This window comes from Hemicordylus capensis, chromosome 6, assembly GCF_027244095.1.
Source record: "Hemicordylus capensis ecotype Gifberg chromosome 6, rHemCap1.1.pri, whole genome shotgun sequence".
In the NCBI taxonomy this organism is placed as follows: Eukaryota; Metazoa; Chordata; class Lepidosauria; order Squamata; family Cordylidae; genus Hemicordylus; species Hemicordylus capensis.
In genome coordinates, this window is record NC_069662.1 from 72,496,046 (window position 1) to 72,515,323 (window position 19,278).

Consider the following 19,278-nt stretch of genomic DNA (forward strand, 5'->3'; position numbering starts at 1 on the left):
GAACTCATGCTGAATTTAAACAGCTGCCCTCTGCATTAATCCCCTCCCTACATATATGTAGGAGTCCATGCCATCGAACGCAAGGGGATTGACTTCAATCTGAGTAGACGTGCGTGGGAATGGGCTGTGCTTAATATCCGCTTTCATAGCCTAGGCACTGTCCAGATTACATGCGACAACCGTGTCACTACTGCCCCTTCAGTGTGCTTCCGTCCTGCCTGTGTTTCGGCATCACGGTCCCTGCGCTGTCAGCAAGGTGCCGCTCTCGTTTCTGATGTCCAGGGGCGTCCCGCTAATGAGGCAAAGGGAGACGAGTGCCTCCTGGCCCACAGCCTCGGAGGGCCCCCCGGCCAGTCCTCGCCCTCTCCATTCTGCCGTGCAGCATGCCTGCAAGGGAGCGCAAAGGCAGCTGCCTGCCTGCCTGCCTGCCATCGCTCTCCCTGCTCCCTCTCCCATGCAGCGTGCCTGCGAGAGGGAGAGGGAGCTGCTGGGAGCCCGAGGTCATGGAAGGTGGGAGAGAAGCAAACTTCCCCTTGGCGAAGCTTCCTCCTCCCCGACAGGCTGAGGTCGCCGAGAAGAATGGTTTGGATCGCTGCTGAGCTCTGTCTTGCTGTTGCGGGAGGGGGGCGATTCTATCTGCCTTCTGTTGCCCAAGCTGGATCTGGAGGTGGAAGAGGGCGGGAGACACTGTCGAGAAGACAAGAACAATTAAGCCCCCACCCCGTTCATGTTGTTTTGCCCTGGTATTCTCTTCGCTTCAAGAGACAGTTAATGGCTTCCCCATTGGAACAGTTTGCCTGTCATTCACCTGTAAAGCTGAATCAAATGTGGGACTTCGGCACTGGGCATAGATCTTTGTGCCCTCCCCCTGGCTTGTAGAAGCCGGAGGAATTGTGCAAACCTGGAAAGACATGATGCCATACTCTTTCATGTACGTCATTGATTCCTGTTGCAGGATTTTGCCTTACTTAGCACACCATTTGGATTTGCTCTTTCTAAAAGTGTAGCCAGTACCCTGTTCTCGATACAAGCGGTTCATCGCTAAGGCTCTCTCTTTTCGACCACTAACACAATCTTGGCCATGATGGGAACCACTTTTTCAGGGCAAATTGGTGCAGTGTCGCTGTGCTAAGACAGCCAGGTTCATAACAGCCAAACAGTCTTGGAGACATGATACCCAGTTGTGAAACCATTGGAGACCCTATTATTGCTCTGCAAGCGCCACATAACTTTGGCTCTTCTCTCTTTGTCAGAGTTCCACCAGCGCCACCAAGCCCGCCAGGTACACCAAGCCCGCCAGCGGTAGAACAATCGCCTCCAAGAAGGCCCAACTCAAGAAGAATGTAAGTAATGGTTGTATTCTATCCAATGAGGCTATTCTCATGATGGAGGAAAACCGGGCGAAAAGAGCCCAGCCCTGTTTTCCATCCTCGTGAGACCCACCAGGCTTGCGGGTGAGCCCAGTGATTCTCTGGCAGCTAGCCCGCCAATGTAGCCCTCCCTTCAACCCAGCTGAGTGAGTGCTCCACTAACCCGGGTTTTCTGATCGTGTGGCGCCTTGGCATGGCTCCGTGCCACAGCCACACACCAGGAGACCTCCGCCGGGAGGCTCAAACAAGCCTTCTGATCCCGGGAGTCTCCCCAGGATTCCTCCATACACTCGCGTGGGTCATCCTGCTAACAAGCAGAAGGTTGCTGGTTCGAATCCCCGCAGGTACTATATGGGGCAGCAGCAATATAGGAAGATGCTGAAAAGCCATCATCTCATATGGCGTGGTAGGAGGCAATGGTAAACCCCTCCTGTATTTTAGCCAAAGTAAACCCCAGGACACTGTGGACTCCAGAAGTCGAAATCGACTTGACGGCACACTTTACTTTACTTTTATTTTTGTGAGACTGCTCCCCCGTTCTTTACCTTTTGAATGCCATTTTGAAAACGTTTTGAATGCCAAATCACCACTTTGGGGGCAAATGGCCGCTTTGGTATGGTGGGGCGAATTTTCACATGGATAGAGCACAGTAGGAAAGTCTTGACTCTGCCCCTCGCTGCACAACACATTCCCAGATTGGGGCCCCCTGTGACTGAGAGTCCAAAGGGTCTGCTTCCAGTTTGCACTTGTCTTCTAATGATGGCTCTCAGGTCATGTGCAGGTTGGCCATCATTTGGTCACCAGGGCGCTTTCCAGATTGTGAGCTGTGCACCGCAGAAAGCGGTGTAAACTGCAACGTTTTGTGGTGCCAAATTCAACCGACATTAGAGAGCCATTATAAGGGGGAAAGCCTCCTACAACGGGCAGACACAGCTATTATTTTATTTTATTTTTGCAATGCAGATGCAACATTATAGGGCTGTGACACAGCAATAAAATCCAAAAGGCGGTGTCAGAAATAGGAAAGGCACCTTCCTTACAACACAGGGGCTGTGATGTCAAAACACAGGCTCCACAGAAGCACACTGAAGGGACCCTTTGTGACAGTGTGATAGCGTGCAATCTGGAAAGCGCCCTGTTCACACACTTGGAATCAGTTCTGCATTTCAAGCATAATGACAGCAAAGGCTTCTGCTTGCAGAATAACAGTCCCGCTTGAGTGCCCTGCCCTTCGCCGGCCAGATGTCATTTCACCTGCCAGCCACTTCTGGCTCCCCGCCACCTTCCCTCCCTGTCTCCGTGACCTCCTTCGCTCTTCCCCATTGGGGATGGGTTTTTGAACTGCAGGTTCAGCAGTGAGGAGGGTGAAAAGGGAGCTTGTTCCTCCCACACTGCTGATCTGCAGTTCAAAGTCCCTCTGCATGGCAGTGAAGAGGAATGGGGGCATGAAAGAGGCAGTTCTGGCCTTGTCCCCGGATGCTGCCGTCAGTGTCAAGGGTGTGGCCAGCAGCGCATGGACCTCACCTCGGGCAGCATCGGCACCGGAGCTGACACTGGATCTAGCGCTACAGCTGAGCGACTTTGAAAAAGCTTCTGTCTTTGAGAAGTAATTGCCAAGTGATGACCAAATGACGAGGGAGGAGAAGAATGCCGCCTCGAACCCCATTAAGTTTCTGAACTAGAGGGACCAATGGTCTGACTCAGTGGAAGGCAACTTCCTATGTAACTATATTTAGGCCTCTCTTTAAGAGGGAGGAGAGGGCGCAGTGGGAAGGCACCGCAGCCAATCGAATGGAAAAGAGTGGCTGACATCCCGAGCAGCAAGAGGCTGCTGCTAACTCATCCAGAACGTTCCCAAGCAGCAGAGTGTGCATGCAGCAGGAGGGAGGAGCGATGTTCACTGTTCTCCCTGCCTCTGTCATTATCCATTGCCTGCAAAAAGAGGTCCCTGAGGGATTTCTGGAAGGATGTACTTTCCGGATTGTAGGTATGTCTCAACTTTGAGACTGATATTTCAAAACACTTGATGGACATTCTGCCATCCATGGATGTCTCTCCCTCATGTGACTTCTGAACCTTGCTGAGAAGTAAAGTGTGCCGTCAAGTCGGTGTTGACTCCTGGAAACCCCAGGGGCGCAATTCCAGTGCTTGCCCTAGGCGCTCTTTGCCCTAGATACGCCCCTGGGGGAGGGGAGCAATTCTGGCTGCTCTTTCCTGCCCCCATCAGTGCTCTTTACCTTCCTATGAAGAATCTGTATGCAGTTGATGCAAGAATGCAGGCAGCCAGCAGGGCAGGCAGACGCTGTGTGGCCTGCTGGGCAACAAACAGCAGCACACAAACTACGGAACAGCAGCATGAAAACACCCAGCAGTTGCTGCTGCGAGTCTATCTGCCACGTGGACCCTGCTTGGTGCGGGTGGCCCAGACAGCTCTCGGGCCTGGCCTGCGCTCTCCACCATCCAATGGGAGTACCCACCCGCCGCCCCCGTCCCACGCTGCCCAGAGATCTCGTGTGAGTGTGCTGCTGCAGCCTGTGAGAGTGAGTGGGGGGGTGGTTCAGGTGCCACTGGTCCGCTCGCCGGCCACCTGGGATCCGGAGATACCGGGACCCTCCGGCGGCGCCCACTGGTTGAATCTTGTGATGGTGGGGCATGGAAATTATGCCCTCTTCAGGGGGCGCCCAGAGCACGTGCCCTGGCTGCCCCACCCTGGATCCGCCTCTGCCCTCCGCTCTGGAACAATCTGGCTGAGTTAGGAGCAGATTTTCTGGTTGCTGCTCTGGATATCAGCCTTTAATAAATTTAAGGTGGCGATGATGATGATGATGATGATGATGATGATGATGATGATGATGATAACGATGATGGTGATGAACAACTTTGTTAGCTATCCCATAACAAATTGTTGTCTGGGCGGCTGACAACATGAAATTAAAACATGAAATGAAAACATACAACACATTAAATCATAAGAGACCAAAAGGGGCAGGGGTGGGAGTGGGGAGAGGAAATACAAAATGCAATACAAAGACATTTTAAAACTCTTTAAAAATCAGTTTTAAAAAATCAAATTTGAAAATCAAAATTTTAAAAGTCCGACAGAACAAAAAGGTCTTTAGGTGGCATCTAAAAGAACAAAGTGAGGAAGCCAGTCGAAGCTCACTCAGGAAGCTATTCCATAAATGGGGTGTCACCACCCAAAAGGCCCTCTCCCTAGTAGCCACCCACTTCACCTCCTTTGGCAAGGGCACTCAGAGGAGGGCCTCTGAAGAAGAACTTAAGGTCCTGGTTGGGACATATGGAGCAAGGCACTTTGAACTTTGGGGCCGAAGTCCAGGGCCTCCACCAGTGTTCTCTCAAACAGTGATTCGCAGATGTTGTTGACCACAGCTCCCAGAATCCCCAGCCAAAGGCCATTGCAGCCAAAGGCTATTGCTGGGAGTTGTAGTGAACAGTATCTGGAAATCCCTGCTAGAGGCAACACTGGCCTCCAAACCCCTTGGGGGCCCCCAAATCCTTTTTAGTTTGTTTTGGGTGGTGTGGTCTCTACTGGCCCTCAATGGACCAGGCACTCAAGTATAACTGTGACCTGTTTCAGGTGCTTTAGAGACAGAGGGGGGAGTGGGGGGGAGATATGTGGGATGGGAATATGTTAAGTTGTGTGTTGAAACATTTCTGCTAGTGCATATCTGCATAAGTGTAACTGTTTTATATTCTTACATTCTTGTGAGTTCAGTTGCTGTTTGTGCCCTCAAGAACCCACCTATTAAAAATATTTCGTGTGTGTGTGTGTGTGTGTGTGTGTGTGTGTGTGTGTGTGTGTAGGGGCATGATGCTTAAGTTGCAGGGTGGGGTGCTCCAGAAACCTTTAGGTCCAGGCTCCAAAATTACCTAGGTGCAACTTTGCCTCTGATAGAGCACAGACTGTTTGGAGTAAAGGTGTATGTGGTTGGTTTGTGTAGTGCTGTAAGCAAATGTGCTCAGGCTGGCCTAGATGCAGCAGATTCTCTTTAATGTCTGTTTTCATTCTGTCAGGTCCACAACACCAACCCTGTTTGCACCTCCATCTGCACCTCCATCCTCACCTCCATCCGTACATCAGTCTATACCTCCATCTGCACCTCCACCTGTACCTCTATCTGCACCTCCATCCTCACCTCCATCCGGACATCGGTCTGTACCTCCATCCGCACTTCCATCCGTACATCAGTCCGTACCTCCATCTGCACCTCTGCCTTTACATGGGGTAAGTAAATGTAGAGTAATCTGCGCCTGCTTCTTCCTTTCATTAACCTCGTCATATTAGAGCTGGTCTGTAAGACAGCCTAGTACAAAGTACGATTGTCAGATACATTTTTTTCATGGTAGCTAATTTGCACAACCTTTTACTCATACCAGTTGACTCTACCCTACATGAACCATCCACTCCCCCTTTGAGCAGACTTAATATAGGATGCTCTGCATGCATTGCTATATACTTAGGCTTAAAACAATCACAAATGAATCAGTTCCCTGTTTGGAGTACTTCACCCACTCCCGGTCTCTGTCCGGGGCGTAGGATGGCTGGCAGCAACCCTGGACAGGCAGGTGCCTGCCCTTTTCCTGCCAATGCTGCCAGGCCGGACCCCCCGCCACGCAACGAGGTCTCCTCTGCCAGCACTGGGTCTCCCTACACACATACTGCTACTGCCGCTGCCTCCTCCTCTGATGGCAGGCTTGTCCCCGGCTGTGCTGTCCCCGGCCAGCCATACCCCTTCCACCCTGAGTCAGGACACCAATGCTGGAGGCGTTTCTGGGGCTGAGCAGCATGTGTAGCGCATCCAACTGGAGAGTGCATTCTGTGTTGGCCCAGCTGGGGGCTTCTTTGCCCTGCTTGCCAGGGAGATGAAGGAAGAACCCTACTGGGCCAGTGCAGAAAGCACTCGCCGACTGAATGGGCCATGCAGACACATAATCAGGGTGGGGCAGGCAGGGCACGTGCCCTAGGCGCCAGTTGCAGGGGAGCGCCAAGTGCTTGCCATGCCCCGCACCCAACCATCACAGTTGTGTGGTTTTTTTTCAGGGTTGGTTTGTTTGTTTTGGAAAATCCCCCCCTGCTGGGTGCCTGCTGCCACCCCCACTCACGCAGCCGCGAAAGTCGCACAACAGAGATCTGAGTCCCGGCAGAGAGCCTGCGCCCCCGCCCCTACCCCCACAGAGAACTGACTTTCCGATTATTTTTAGGGAGCGTTTGCTACCTGAAAGCATCTATTCCCCTTTCTCTTCCTCCAGAGGGGGAAAATAGATGCTTTCAGGCAGCAAGCCTGCCCTGAAATGAGACTGAAGAGCTCTCTTCAGCTCTTTAGAGCTCGAGGCCACACTCCTTTGCATGTGATGTCATCATGTGATACTTCACATGCAAAAGGGCGTGGCCTAGAGCTCTAAAGAGCCGGAGGGAGCTCTTCAGTCTCATTTCAGGGTAGGCTTGCTGCGTGAAAGCACCTCTTCACTCCAAGGTGTGCTCCTTATTCAGTAAACAAAATTTTGCAGGCAACCCCTCTCCACATCCAGCTCAAATCCTATCTTCCTTTCTTTGGGTGGGCTTTTCTCTGTGCTCTGTTGTTGGAGGGGGTTAGAGGGGAGGGGGGCAGAAGAGAGTAGGTACTTAGCTGTGCTGGTTTGCCCTTCCAGCAGCTCATGGGTAATAGCTTTGCTGTCTGCTTTCGTGGAATAGGGAATTGCAAAAATAAATTGCTTTGAATTATTTTGTAGAAGGCATAACTCTTATGCCAGTAGTGGTCATGGTTCATCTTTAGTGATGTATTATAAAACTGTATTTAGTTTTTTGCACTGGGTTTTTTCTGTGTTTGTCCAGACAGTCAACAGTTGATGGTGACATGCTAGTGGGCTTTTTTCTTCTTCATTCCACAGATTAGCTGTAGAAGCAGTCTCAGGGCTAAGATGTGCCTTCTACAATAGACACATGTAATACTCTCTCGGGTGTGGGTGGTTGTGATTCGAATTACACATGGCCACTGGCAGTTGCGAGTTTCAGCAGAGAAATGGGTGGAGTGTTTTTTACCTCTGGCTGCTTTTTTCTCACATGGATGGAAAAGGAGCCTTGAGAGGGCAACATTAAGGAGGAAAAAAATAACTGCTGGGGGGAAATATCATGATCCTTTGCTTTTTGTCCCTTTGCTCAGACGTATAGTTTTTCACCAGCTGATTTTAATTAAAAAAGCAAAACAGTTGAGGTGACTGGTACCTGCATCTATTGCATAATGTTGATTTGCCTCCCTGTTCCACTGTAGTGCTGTTAGTGCAACTAACCGTTCTCAGCGTGCAACTGTTGACACTTATAGATGCTCTGCAACGCTTTCTTTTTTCCTTTTGGATTGTAGCACTGTGTTCTGCTTCCTCCTGTTGTGGTCCAGGCCTGATTTATATACTGAATATGCTCATTAGCTAGCATACAAAATGAGGCCTGTCTCATAGTGTCACCAAGTGACCAAGTTCTTTTATATAGTGACCATGTAGGATCTGGACGCAAGGAAGAAAAGAGATCAAACCAAACCTAAATGATTCAATGGGCTTTATTGAGTATAAAAGAATAACAACATCAATCTAACTGAGCAGAAAGCAGAACATTCTATCAATATTACTAACAGTATTTCAACCCTAACCAGCAACAATATTCACCCAGTGTTCCTAACTAACACATGTGTGTGTATTAAATCTTCCTAGAGCCTAATACAACTCAGATAGAGATGGAAAAAGGGGGGGGGGGTAAGGAAGGCTGAGGACTGGCATGGTTTGGGGAGATCAGGAATTAGAGGGACGAGGGGAATGGAGAAGAAGGGGAAAGGATGGAAGGATCCAAGGCTTGTAGAGGCAACATATTACCAGGATCAGAGGCTTGAGAGCGATGGATCTTTCAGCTGAAGGAGAGAAGCTGTTGGCTGGAGACAAGAGCTTTTGGATCAAGCATGCAGTTTCCTCAGAGCACGGCTGATAGTCAGAGCACCATGGCTGGGGAAGTCTTGACTTCTCACTGCGCAGTGGAAGTCACAGACAGTTCCTGCCCATGGACAGAGTTCCTGCCTCTAGTCCCGCGGCTTGGGCAGCAAAACCCTTGGATTGCTCATGAGCAGATCTTGCTTTTAGGCACAAGATTGCGTGTAGGCACAAGACTGCCTGTAGGCAAAAGACTGCTAGTTCTCTTTCCAGTAAGCCTGTTCTTTATAGTGGTATTTTCCTTTGATCTCTCATAGAGTCTATTCAAATCTCCTCATCTTTCCCTGGGTCCCCAAAAAGGTGACAACTTGCTGTTATCTTCTGGATATCATCTTTTAATTATTCAGCCAGTCCAGAGAGATCTCAAGCTCATCTTCTGTTAACTGCTATCTTGAGGAGGGGACATTGCCCAAATCAAATCTGCATCTCTGAGTTGCAAATGGGCCCCTTCTCTTGTCCCAGATTTGCTAGCCTGATCCCAAAAGGTGTTAAAGGTCAGGAGTTAGTGAGAGAATTAGTTCTATTTGTGTGAGACAGCAATGACATTATTTCTTGTGTACCTCTATCTAGTGTGTAATTATAACAAGAGAATATTTAAAGTAACATAAAAAGGGGTACATGAGTGAGATGAGTTAATCAATATATTTGACTGAGGCAGAAGCATCCTGTCAGTGAGGAAAAGGGATAATTTCAGCAGTGTGAGACTGGTCATTAAGCCTGACCCATTGAGTCTCTTGTGAGTTCCACAAACACTGTTAACCAATGCTAGATTACCCCTGCCTTTACAAATCATTTACCGGGCAGTCATGAGATCTGGGCTTCACCTCAAGTTCAGGCATTTAATTGAACTCTTAATATAAAATGAAATCAGACACAGGCCTGAATTCCATATATTTCTGGGTTGGTACCTCTGAGTCTAAGGTTGGGGTACATGTGCCCCAACACTCCAGGGGGTGTTGAGTGGGTAGTTTACCACTCCACCAGATCTCTGAGGTAATTAGAAAGGGCTAAGGCTTCTCCTACAAGGTAAAACCATGAGGGGGGGCAGGGGCGTAAGAAGGCTGGAGTGGGCCCAGAGACAACATTTTAAAATGGGCCCCTCACTGATACACACACACACACACACACACACACACACACACACACACTTCACAATAGATAGTCATGTGACTTGCCTCTGGGGCGCCCCTCAAGGCGTGGGGGCCCCCAGGCAGCTGCCTACCCTTGCCTAATAATAGTTACGCCCCTGAGGGGGGCATATGGACTACAGATGGCTTTCTGGGGTTCTGCACCTTGTCCGCAACTTCATTTCTTTATGTGCTTTATTAAGGCAGCCCCCATTCCATCAAGGAGGGGAGGCTTATTCAGTAATTGGCAGTAGCCTGTGGTGGTGCATGTTTATGAAAATAAATGCAAAATCAAAATATGGTAAGTTGAGAAGAATAAATATATTTAAATATAAAGGTCATAAAAAGGAAATATGCTGGAAGCTAATGATAGCACTTTTAGTTTGTTAAAAATGGATTTTGTGATTTAAGTCTTGTCTTTGAAAAGAGTTGACTATTAAAATGTGCAGTAAATCATGTGTAATTGAAAAAGGGTTGTAATTGTAAACGTAAGTGCAAAAGGTGGTTCTACATCTGAAAGTTGAAGACACTTTCTAGAATTTACAATAAGTTTTTTATTTACTGCCAGGCATGCACACCAATGTAGAAACAGACTTGTATTAAGGTGCATAAACAATGCAGTCACCAAAAGAAACCTGAAAAAGCTTAATATGCAGAGACTGCTTCTATGAGGCTGATGAGTACAGGTGTAATTGATGGATTTCTTTGTGACTTTTCCTGAGAGCTAGCATAGTGTAGTGGTTAGAGTGTTGGACTAGGCCTGGGAAGACCTGAGTTTGAATCCTCATTCAACCATGAATCTCACTGGGTGACTTTGGGCCAGTCATGTATCTCTCGGCCTAACCTACCTCACAGGGCTGTTGTGAGGATAAAAAAACCCCATGTACACCACTCTGAGCTCCTTGGAAGAAGAGCGGGATATAAGTGTAAATATAAATTTAAAAAAATAGGCACATGGATGAACAAAATCTCTCTTCCTATGCTGTTTGCTCTGATTGATTGGAAGGGGAAAGGAGGGGACAGTTGGATTAACATTCCAGAATTGTTCCTAAGTGTACCCCTTATGAATTAATGTATTAGTTTCTCTCTCTTCCTTGCCCTAACCTTGAGATTGCCCAGCAGTAGCCCTGCCTGCTCATTTTGTGTATCTTACTCTGAAGATGGAGTGGGTTTTTTGTTTGTTTTATTGCATGTTGTAGCTGTATGTGCATGTAGGCTGACTTGTGTTTTGGAGGAGGCACTGAGGCTGTAAGGCCCCACTCTGAATGCAGGTGTGCGCACACTGCCTTGAGAGTGGTTAGAGTGCTGGTCCAGGACTGGGGAGACCCGGGTTCAAGTCCCCATTCAGCCATGAGACTTGCTGGGTGACTCTGGGCCAGTCACTTCTCTCTCAGCCTAACCTACTCCACAGGGTTGCTGTGAGGAGAAACTGAAGTATGTACACTGCTCTGGGCTCTTTGGAGGAAGAGCGGGATAGAAAAAATGTGAATGCTGCTGCTTGCTGGCAGATAGCAGCTGGCGGGGCGGGGAGGGCAGGGGGGTTGCTAATACACACTGCTGGATTTGGAATGCAATGAACATGCTGATCAGGGAATGTAAGGACTCCATCCAGTCTCCAGTACCTCTCTGAATAGCTGATAGCTGTGGTGATTCCTGCTTTCTGAAGAAGGCTGTATCTGTGCTGCCTCAGCAATTTGAATCACTGAAAGCATGTAAGGTGCAGTTTTAATGTTCAGTTAGTGCCATCATTTGTTAATTAAAAGATGAACAAGCTTGACTTTTATTTTTGAGGTGATATTCTGGTGAAGTTATCTGAAAGATGAGTGTCAGATATTTGGGGGTGGGGCGCAATTTCAGTGCTTGCCCTAGGCGCTATTTGCCCTAGCTACGCCTCTGGGGCAATGTCACAACAGGGAAGGAGACAGGTGCATCATCAGGTAGCAGTTGGGGGGGGAAGGGTTCCCTGGGGGGAGGCTGCACCCAGGTGGGGCCCACGGCCGAGGGGCAGTCCCCCCTACTCCATTTCATCCCTACACACCTGGTCTCTGTGATGGGATTCTCAAACAAAATTTGTGGGGTGGAATCCAGAGCTGCATTTCTAGCACCTGAACAGCCTTCCGTTTTTCAGACCTGAGCACCAGATCTAGGAAGGGATCTGAAGGAGACATCTGCTTTTGCAAAATATTTTTCTGACATGTCTTTAGTTATGAAGGGAAACGGGAGCGCACACAGCTCCCAAACCTGGGTAGGACCCGTCTCCTACTCTCATTAGAATTGTATAAACCAGCCCACTATGAGGAATTACGGTTTTGCAACCATTTCAGTCCGTAGGAGACCAGGTTTAGAGCGGGAATGCTGCAAGACACCTTGTTTGTGTACCTGCAATCCTGTCAAAGATCTGTGAGAGCCAGAATTGGGCTGTGCTGGCAAACCACAAAGCAAGGTTTGAAGGTTATGGAAAAGCAATTGTGGAAACCAGCCCACAGTTTCTAGTTTGCCATTGTAATGGCAACAAAGAAATGTCTCCCAGATTCACTGGGGGAAACCCAATTTACTGAGAGCATTTTAATTTAATGATTGTATCTACTTCATATTTTCAGAAGTTCGGGTGCAGGAAGCGAGGGGGGAGAAAGCGAAGGTGGAAGAAGAGCAACTGAGCGGGGAGGAAGTGGATCTGGAGAAGACCAACCTTGGTTATTTTTGTAAATAGTGTTATTTTTTATTATTGCTACTATTATTATTATTATTATTTATTATTACTATTATTATTATTATTATTGATAATAAATATATTCTTCTGAAAGACACACCTCTGCTCCTCCTCCATGGTCTCTACAGCAAGAGTTCTGCTTATGTACAGAACAACATTTGGAAGCTTCAGAGGTTTTGTAGAGCATTCTGGTTCCTGCTCTGAAATCGGGAGACCTGTGCACCGTGCGTGCCTCTAGGGTAGGAAGAATACTCCTGTCCCTCAGTTACTTGACTATCATAACTCTAGCAGCATAACTCTAGCAGCAGCAGGGGCAGATTCGGCTGAGGACTTGCTCACCCACCATTTGCTGCCTCTGCTGCAGGCCCCCCACTGACCCCACCACCTACTGCCTCTGGTAGTAACTTGTGAAAGGCTTTGGTGTACGGGCTTAAGGGGAGGAGGCTGCTTGGTGGCAGCAGTTTCTTGCCCAGCCCACAGTTGCCAGTCTTGAAAGTGTTGGGAATTCTCTCTGGTAAGAGAATCCCTTTTTCATTACAGCAGAGTGCACAGAGGCACAACACAGCGGAATTTGGTTAGGCATGCGTGTATGCTGAGAGTAAAGTAACTTGGAGCCAGTTCATAGTTTCAAATCAATATAAAAGTCATTTATTAAAGAACTCCATTCTAGATAGGAAAGTGAGGAGTTAGGCTCTCTAATCTAGCTAGCTAGCTGGATACAGATGGATTCTGCATCTCTATACACATGGTGCAGGGAGAAGAGCTTGCATGTTGCAAGGTAGAAGGAAAAGGAAGAGAAGGGGGAGAGAAAGGAAGTGGCTGGAAGGAAAGAAGTGTCCCTGAGAGTAGCAATCTACATTCCAATGGGATAGTGTCAGAGCGGTAGAAAAGGGATGACCAGTGTCTTGACCCTCTAGCCTTCTGACTCACTAGTCTGTCCTCCACTGTCTTTGAGACAAGAGACTGTGCAAAGTCCTTCACTTCCAGCAGAAAGGTGGCCAAGGTAATGAGAAAAGGCTGCCAACTAGGAAACAGTCTCCTCAATCTGTGCCCCTTTAAATGCTGTGGAAGGTGTGAGGCTGTCATAGCTTTCCTCAGGTGAGCAAGAAGCTGGGTCTGCTCCTACTTGGCAGGGAGAAAGTCCCGGAAGAGTAAGCTGAGTTTAGATCAGGGATGCTCAACTCTGGTCCTCCTGCAGATGTTGGCTTCCAGCTCCCATAATCCCTGTCTATTGGCTACTGTGCCTGGGGATTATGAGAGTTCTTATCCCAAAACAGCTGGGGGGCCTAAGTTGAGCAGGTCTGCCTTAGAGGTATCAAGTGTTCACAACACCTCTGACCACTGGCAGAGTAATTTGTCCCTCAGAGTTATCCCCTAGCGCCATGCCTTGACTTGCCCTGCTGCCACAGGATCAAAAGGAGAGCCTGGCACATGCTAAACATGAAACATGCTTTCTCGTGCTAGTTGTATAGGACTTTCTGATGCCAAGTCAGTAATAGACTGTCTGTTACCAGGGCTTTGTTTCTTCCCAGTTTCTGGCCCACTGAGTGACTAACTGGAGCATAACAGAGAGGCACTGGAGACACATCTTGGTACTTAGAGCGCTGCCCGCAGGAATTTAGATTGTACAAGTTCCAGAGCCACAATGTTGGGGAAGGGGCCCAATTGGGCACCATCGAGAAGCTAGCTAGTGACTTGGCCACCAGAATGGAAAAGTACTCCCAAGTCTTTGAAGTGTGCAGCTTGCTCAATCTTATGCCCCTCAATGTGCCAAGAGTGGATCTTGGGCCTCCTGACAAAGGCCATAATTTTAGTTTTCTTATCATTGATTTCCAGGCAGTTCTCCCTGCAGTGCAGCGTCAGGGCCCTCAGTGTTCTTCTAAGGCCAATGGGGGTCCTTGAGAGAATGGCTGTATCAGCCACGTAGAACAGGATGGCAATGTATCTCCCAGCGTGCTTGATGCCCTTCAGCTCTTGTGAGGTGGCCTCAGGGGCTACATCTCACCTGGAGTGATGTGTTCATGTGCAGGGTGCAATGAAGGTATAGCAGGCGCCGGTCAATGCAGGAGGCTTCCAGCTTCTCCCTTCATTTGACACGTGAGATGGAGTTGAATGCTGCCTTAAGGTCGATGAAGGCGGCATAGAGGGAGGTCACCCGGCAGGAAGAGTATTTCCCGATAAGGTGCTGTAGAACTAGGCACTGGTCGATGGTCGAGCGCCATTCCCTGAATCCTGCTTGTTCCTCAGCAAGATGATTTTCCTGTTCCAATCCATCTTTAAGCTTCCCAGATAGGTGTCTCTCATTGCTGATTGTATTCAGCAAAGTGATGGGTCTGTAATTGGCAGGGTCATCCTTCTTGCCCCTTTTAAATATAAGGCAATGATCACTGCCCCCCCCAGTTCTTGGGAATTTGGCCACTCGTGTCAACATAGGCGAAGTGAGAAGCCAGGACAGGGGCCCACCAGTCTAGCTTATTTTTTACGGCCTCTGGTGGAATAAGGTCCTCGCCTGGAGCCTTCCCCAGTCTTAACTGGGTGACTAGACTGTGAATCTCTGAGGTTGACACTGGTGCCCACGCTGGAGTGTCTTCAATGGCACAGGTGGAACTTCTGCAAACAGCAGCAGGCTCTTTGTATAGGTCATGAAAATAGTTCTCCCAGATCTCTGGATGAAGATGACAGTTCAGGTGATTTGGATCATAAGTGGGAGAGTGCTTTGTAAAGAAGCCAGAACATGGCAGAATCTTTGGCTCTAATGGCCTGAATGAGACCCATCCAGGCATCTTTCATGGCATCTCTTTTCTTACGAAGCAGCAGAAGTTTGTGCTGTCTTTTCTGCAGAAGGAGATTCTGTGCAGCCAACTGTCCAGAACTAGCTTTATAGACTTGATAGGTGTAGGGATGGGCTTTTGGGGCTTTAGCACAGTCCTTATCCAACCACTGCTTGGAGGCCTGTTGCCACTGTGCACGTAGCTCACAGATCTTGCGAGAGAAGAGCTGCTGTTATTCCTGGACGAGGGCATTGTAGGACTCAAAAGGTGCAGAAGTAGGGTTGTTAGTTAGAGAGGTTGATTGAATACACTGCAGGTGGTCAGAGGCGAGTAGCTCACTTAGTGCTTGATCCAGTTGTGGAGACCCATTAGCACGGCAATATGCTCCTCCCACCAAGGATATGGTGGGATGATCATGGTTCTCCATATGGGACTGATAGATGAAAGGCTTTAGAAGGAGCGAGATGGGGAGATGATCACTGTCAAATTTGGAGACAACCCTCAAAACCCTCCACCAGAGGGAGAAGGTTCCCTGAGGCGATAAAGTAGTCAATCAGACACATCCCAGAGAAGGCCAGATAGGTGAAGTTGGCAGGATGGTCGTTTTCAAGCGAGTCCTTCAGAATGCAGAGATTAAGTCTGGTGGTCATTAGACTCAAGCAGAGACCTGCATAACTTGACCTTTGGTCCTTTGAAAGATGGATAAGAAGGAGCCCGTCTGCCTCGGGACTGGGTGGATAAGCCCTCTGTTGAGTGTATGAAGTATGGTCATCAGGGCCCAGCCTAGCGTTTAAATCACCACCCATTACCACAAATGTATTCGGAATGGAGAGGAGGAGATCTCCTACGTAGTTTTCCAGTTCAGTCCACATTGATCTGACCAGAGGCTTCCTCCGTATCGGAGAGAGATAGATGTTAATTTTCAGCAGACTGCAGCAGCCGAATTGAATCAAAACTGTCATAGCATATTGTTTGAGCGGTGGAAGCAGCTTCGAGGATGCGTGTAGAGAGGTGGCAACAAGCACACCTAGGCCACCTTTGCATCTGCCACAGCCTGCCCCAGGTACAGCTCCAACTGTATAAGAGTGAAAGCCATTGAGTAATATCTCCCCGGATGAGGCTGAATAGCAAGTCCTGGGGACAAACAACAGGGCAGGCCTGCGGTCTTAATGTCCTGCTTGTGGGCTTTCATGAATCACCTGGCTTACCACTGTTGGAAACAGGATGCTGGACTAGATGCATCTATGCAATCCAGCAAAGCAATTCTTACATTTGTGTTAAGATGATGAAAATGGTCTCTTTATCATTTGGCCACCTGCCTCTCTACCTAGTCTACAATTTCAAATTACAGAAAATTTAATCTACAATCCAATCTTCAGATGCAAAACAAAAGCACTTACAAACAGAAATAACACCAGCATCCCTGCCAGCCTCTACTATTCAGCACCCCCAGTTTCCTCCCCACATTTCTGAGATTTCACCAGGTACTAGACATACCTTTCAAGACTATTATTACAGCCTTGAGGACTGTAGATCTTCTTTTGGAGGAAAATGTCTCAGGACGCTGAATTTCTTTCAAAATACTGTGCTTGTGCAATGCAACGGTAGAATCAGGGAGTACATAGACTTCTGGCAGTGGAGCGGTTGGCCTGCTGGATCCAAACACAGCTTTGATGTAATGCCTCATATGACCTCTGTAGAACAAGATGGAGCCACACTCCAGTAGCTCCAATCATGCCAGCAAAGCATCTCCGATGGGTGTGCCCAAGCGCACCCACATCCATGCCATGTTCCAGGCAGGATTGAAGGTCACCTTCCATCCCCACCCCTGGGAGAAGAAGTTTGTGCAAATCTTCTAATACAGGATTCCCAACCAGAAAAGCATACCTTTTCTGCTCACAGACCAGTCCTTCAATTCAGATACCCTGAAGAGATTGTGTGTGTGTGTGTGTGTGTGTGTGTGTGTGTGTGTGTGTGTGTGTGTATGGATGGATTGACTGATTGATTAAGTGCCCTCAAGTAGGTGTCAACTCTTAGCCACCACATAGACAGATTCTCTCCAGGGTGATCTCTCAGGTCTCTCAGTGATGCATTCATTGCTGTCATAATTGAGTCCATCCACCTTGTTGCTGGTTGTCCTCTTCTCTTTCCTTCAACTCCCCCCAGAATTATAGACTTCTCAAGGGAGCTGGGTCTTTGCGTAATCTGTCTGAAGTACGATAGTTTGAGTCTGGTCATTTGTGTCTCGAGTGAAAATTCTGGATTGATTTGTTCTATGATCCATTGGTTTGTTTTCCTGGCTGACCATGGTGTCCTCAAGAGTCTACTCTCGCACCAAAGTTCAAAAGCGTCAATGCTTTTTCTATCTTGTTTCTTCAAAGTCCGCCTTTCACATCCACAGAGTGTCATGGGGGAAACCATTGTCCAAACGATTCTAATCTTTGTAGGTGTAGACTCCTCACGGCATCTAAATATCCTTTCTGAGGCCTTCATTGCAACCCTACCAAGTGCTTGTCTGCGGCGTATTTCTTGACTGCTGAATCCTTTACCGTTGACAGTCGATCCTAAAAGGGAGAAGCTATCCACCACTTCAGTGTCTTCTGTGTCTATTCTGAGGCTCGTTGCTGTACCCCTTCCTTGTCTTTAGTTTAGTCTTCTTTACATGTAATTGTAGTCCCATTTTTTCACTGTGCTCCTTCACTTTCATTACTAGAGCCCCATTCTCAGCTCAGAGTGGTGTCATCAGTGTAGCGCAGTCTATTGTGTATCTATGCACACACAAATCTAAAAGTTACAGTTATGAAACAGCTTACTCCAGTGACTGGCTTTACATCCAGACTAAGTTACTCAAGAGTACTCCCACTGAAATTAATCAACTTGTCCCACTAATTTCAAGAAGACTGCTGATGACTAACTTGCTCTGGATGTAAGTCTGTGGCTGGAATAGCCTGCCTCATGACTGTAGCATTAAAACCTGGCGCTGATATTCTGTCGGTCAGGATGAGGGAAGGAGTACGCTGAGCTTCTGCACGTAGCCAGCCAGTCAGAAGCACAGGAAGAGAGGCTTCACCCTCCTCCCTCCCCTTCTACAATAGATACATCACTGAGAATAGGTTGGCTTCCAGCCGGCAGTCCTCAGATGAGGAACACATCGCGTGGCAGGAGGTCTCTGCATACCCCCGAGAGCCCTTCAAGTACCACTAGAGGTACTAGTACCCCCTGTTGGGAACCCCTGTTCCATATACAGAGAGTTCTTTTTTAATTCATATCCAGGTTTCCATCTGTACCAGAGAGAGGCCCTTTCCACAGCAAGTCTGCACAGCTACCAATGGCAAAACGTAACCAATCACTATCTTGGCTTCAATGGCTGGTCTAGTTGCCTCATCACGGTAAGGATGACCTGCTGTTTTCACTGTCATTTCAGTGAAAAGAAGCTTTCATACCAAGTCTGCAGGTATGCTTCATTTAAGTGTCATGACCTACCTCCATGGGTAGGTGAGAGAGCAAGCCAGTAGCTCATTGTGTGCTGAGCGTAGACAGAAGTCTGCCAATTGCTAATCACTTCTATAACCAAATGGTCTGCGAATTCACTACCTCGGAGAAGTGATGAACTAGTTTGATCTAATATGTAAGCAGCTCTCCACTGTAAATGTATTGTGTCTACAGATGTGGATTGGCTTTGGTAGCCAGCTCTTCATAGTTGCCAACTTCCTCCCCAGGCATGTCTGCTTGCCCAGCACAAAGCCAGACTCCTCCCCCCTCCAAATTCCCAGTGTGTGGAGAACTCAGGAGTTGAGAGGAGCCTCTCATTTTGTGCTCGCCTACAGTATTGTTGCCGGAAATATTCCTAGTCACTCATGGTGACCTGCAAAACGTTGAGATATAAAGGCAGTTCACACAATGCTCCTGTTTTAGGATTGTGTGCAAGGGAAAGGCTGGAGAGAGAGAAGTGATTTCTGGGGGAGAGGAGCCGAGTCAGAGAGTGCCTTCCTACCCAGCTCGCATACCCAGCACTTTACCCAGGCAGGAAGAAACATATGTCTGTTCTAATCAGAGCCATGTGAACTGCCTCACAGAGTACCTTGAGGGGGATGAGGGTGGGAAAGGAAGGATGGGATGGATGGAAGTAGTGGGACTTCTATTATTATTATTATTATTATTATTATTACACTTATATCCCGCTCTTCCTCCAAGGAGCCCAGAGCGGTGTACTACATACTTGAGTTTCTCTTTCACAACAACCCTGTGAAGTAGGTTAGGCTGAGAGAGAAGTGACTGGCCCAGAGTCAAACTCGGGTCTCCCCGGT

The 19,278-nt window shown here is 48.2% G+C and overlaps 1 long non-coding RNA gene across 1 annotated transcript; it reads left to right on the top strand.

The window, feature by feature from the left end:
* Positions 1–1,251: 1,251 nt before the first annotated feature.
* LOC128330601 (uncharacterized) lies at positions 1,252–12,297 on the top strand. Its single transcript, XR_008310175.1, has 3 exons — positions 1,252–1,343; positions 5,406–5,616; positions 12,091–12,297. It is a non-coding gene; the product is annotated as an uncharacterized LOC128330601 (long non-coding RNA).
* The last annotated feature ends 6,981 nt before the right edge of the window (positions 12,298–19,278 follow it).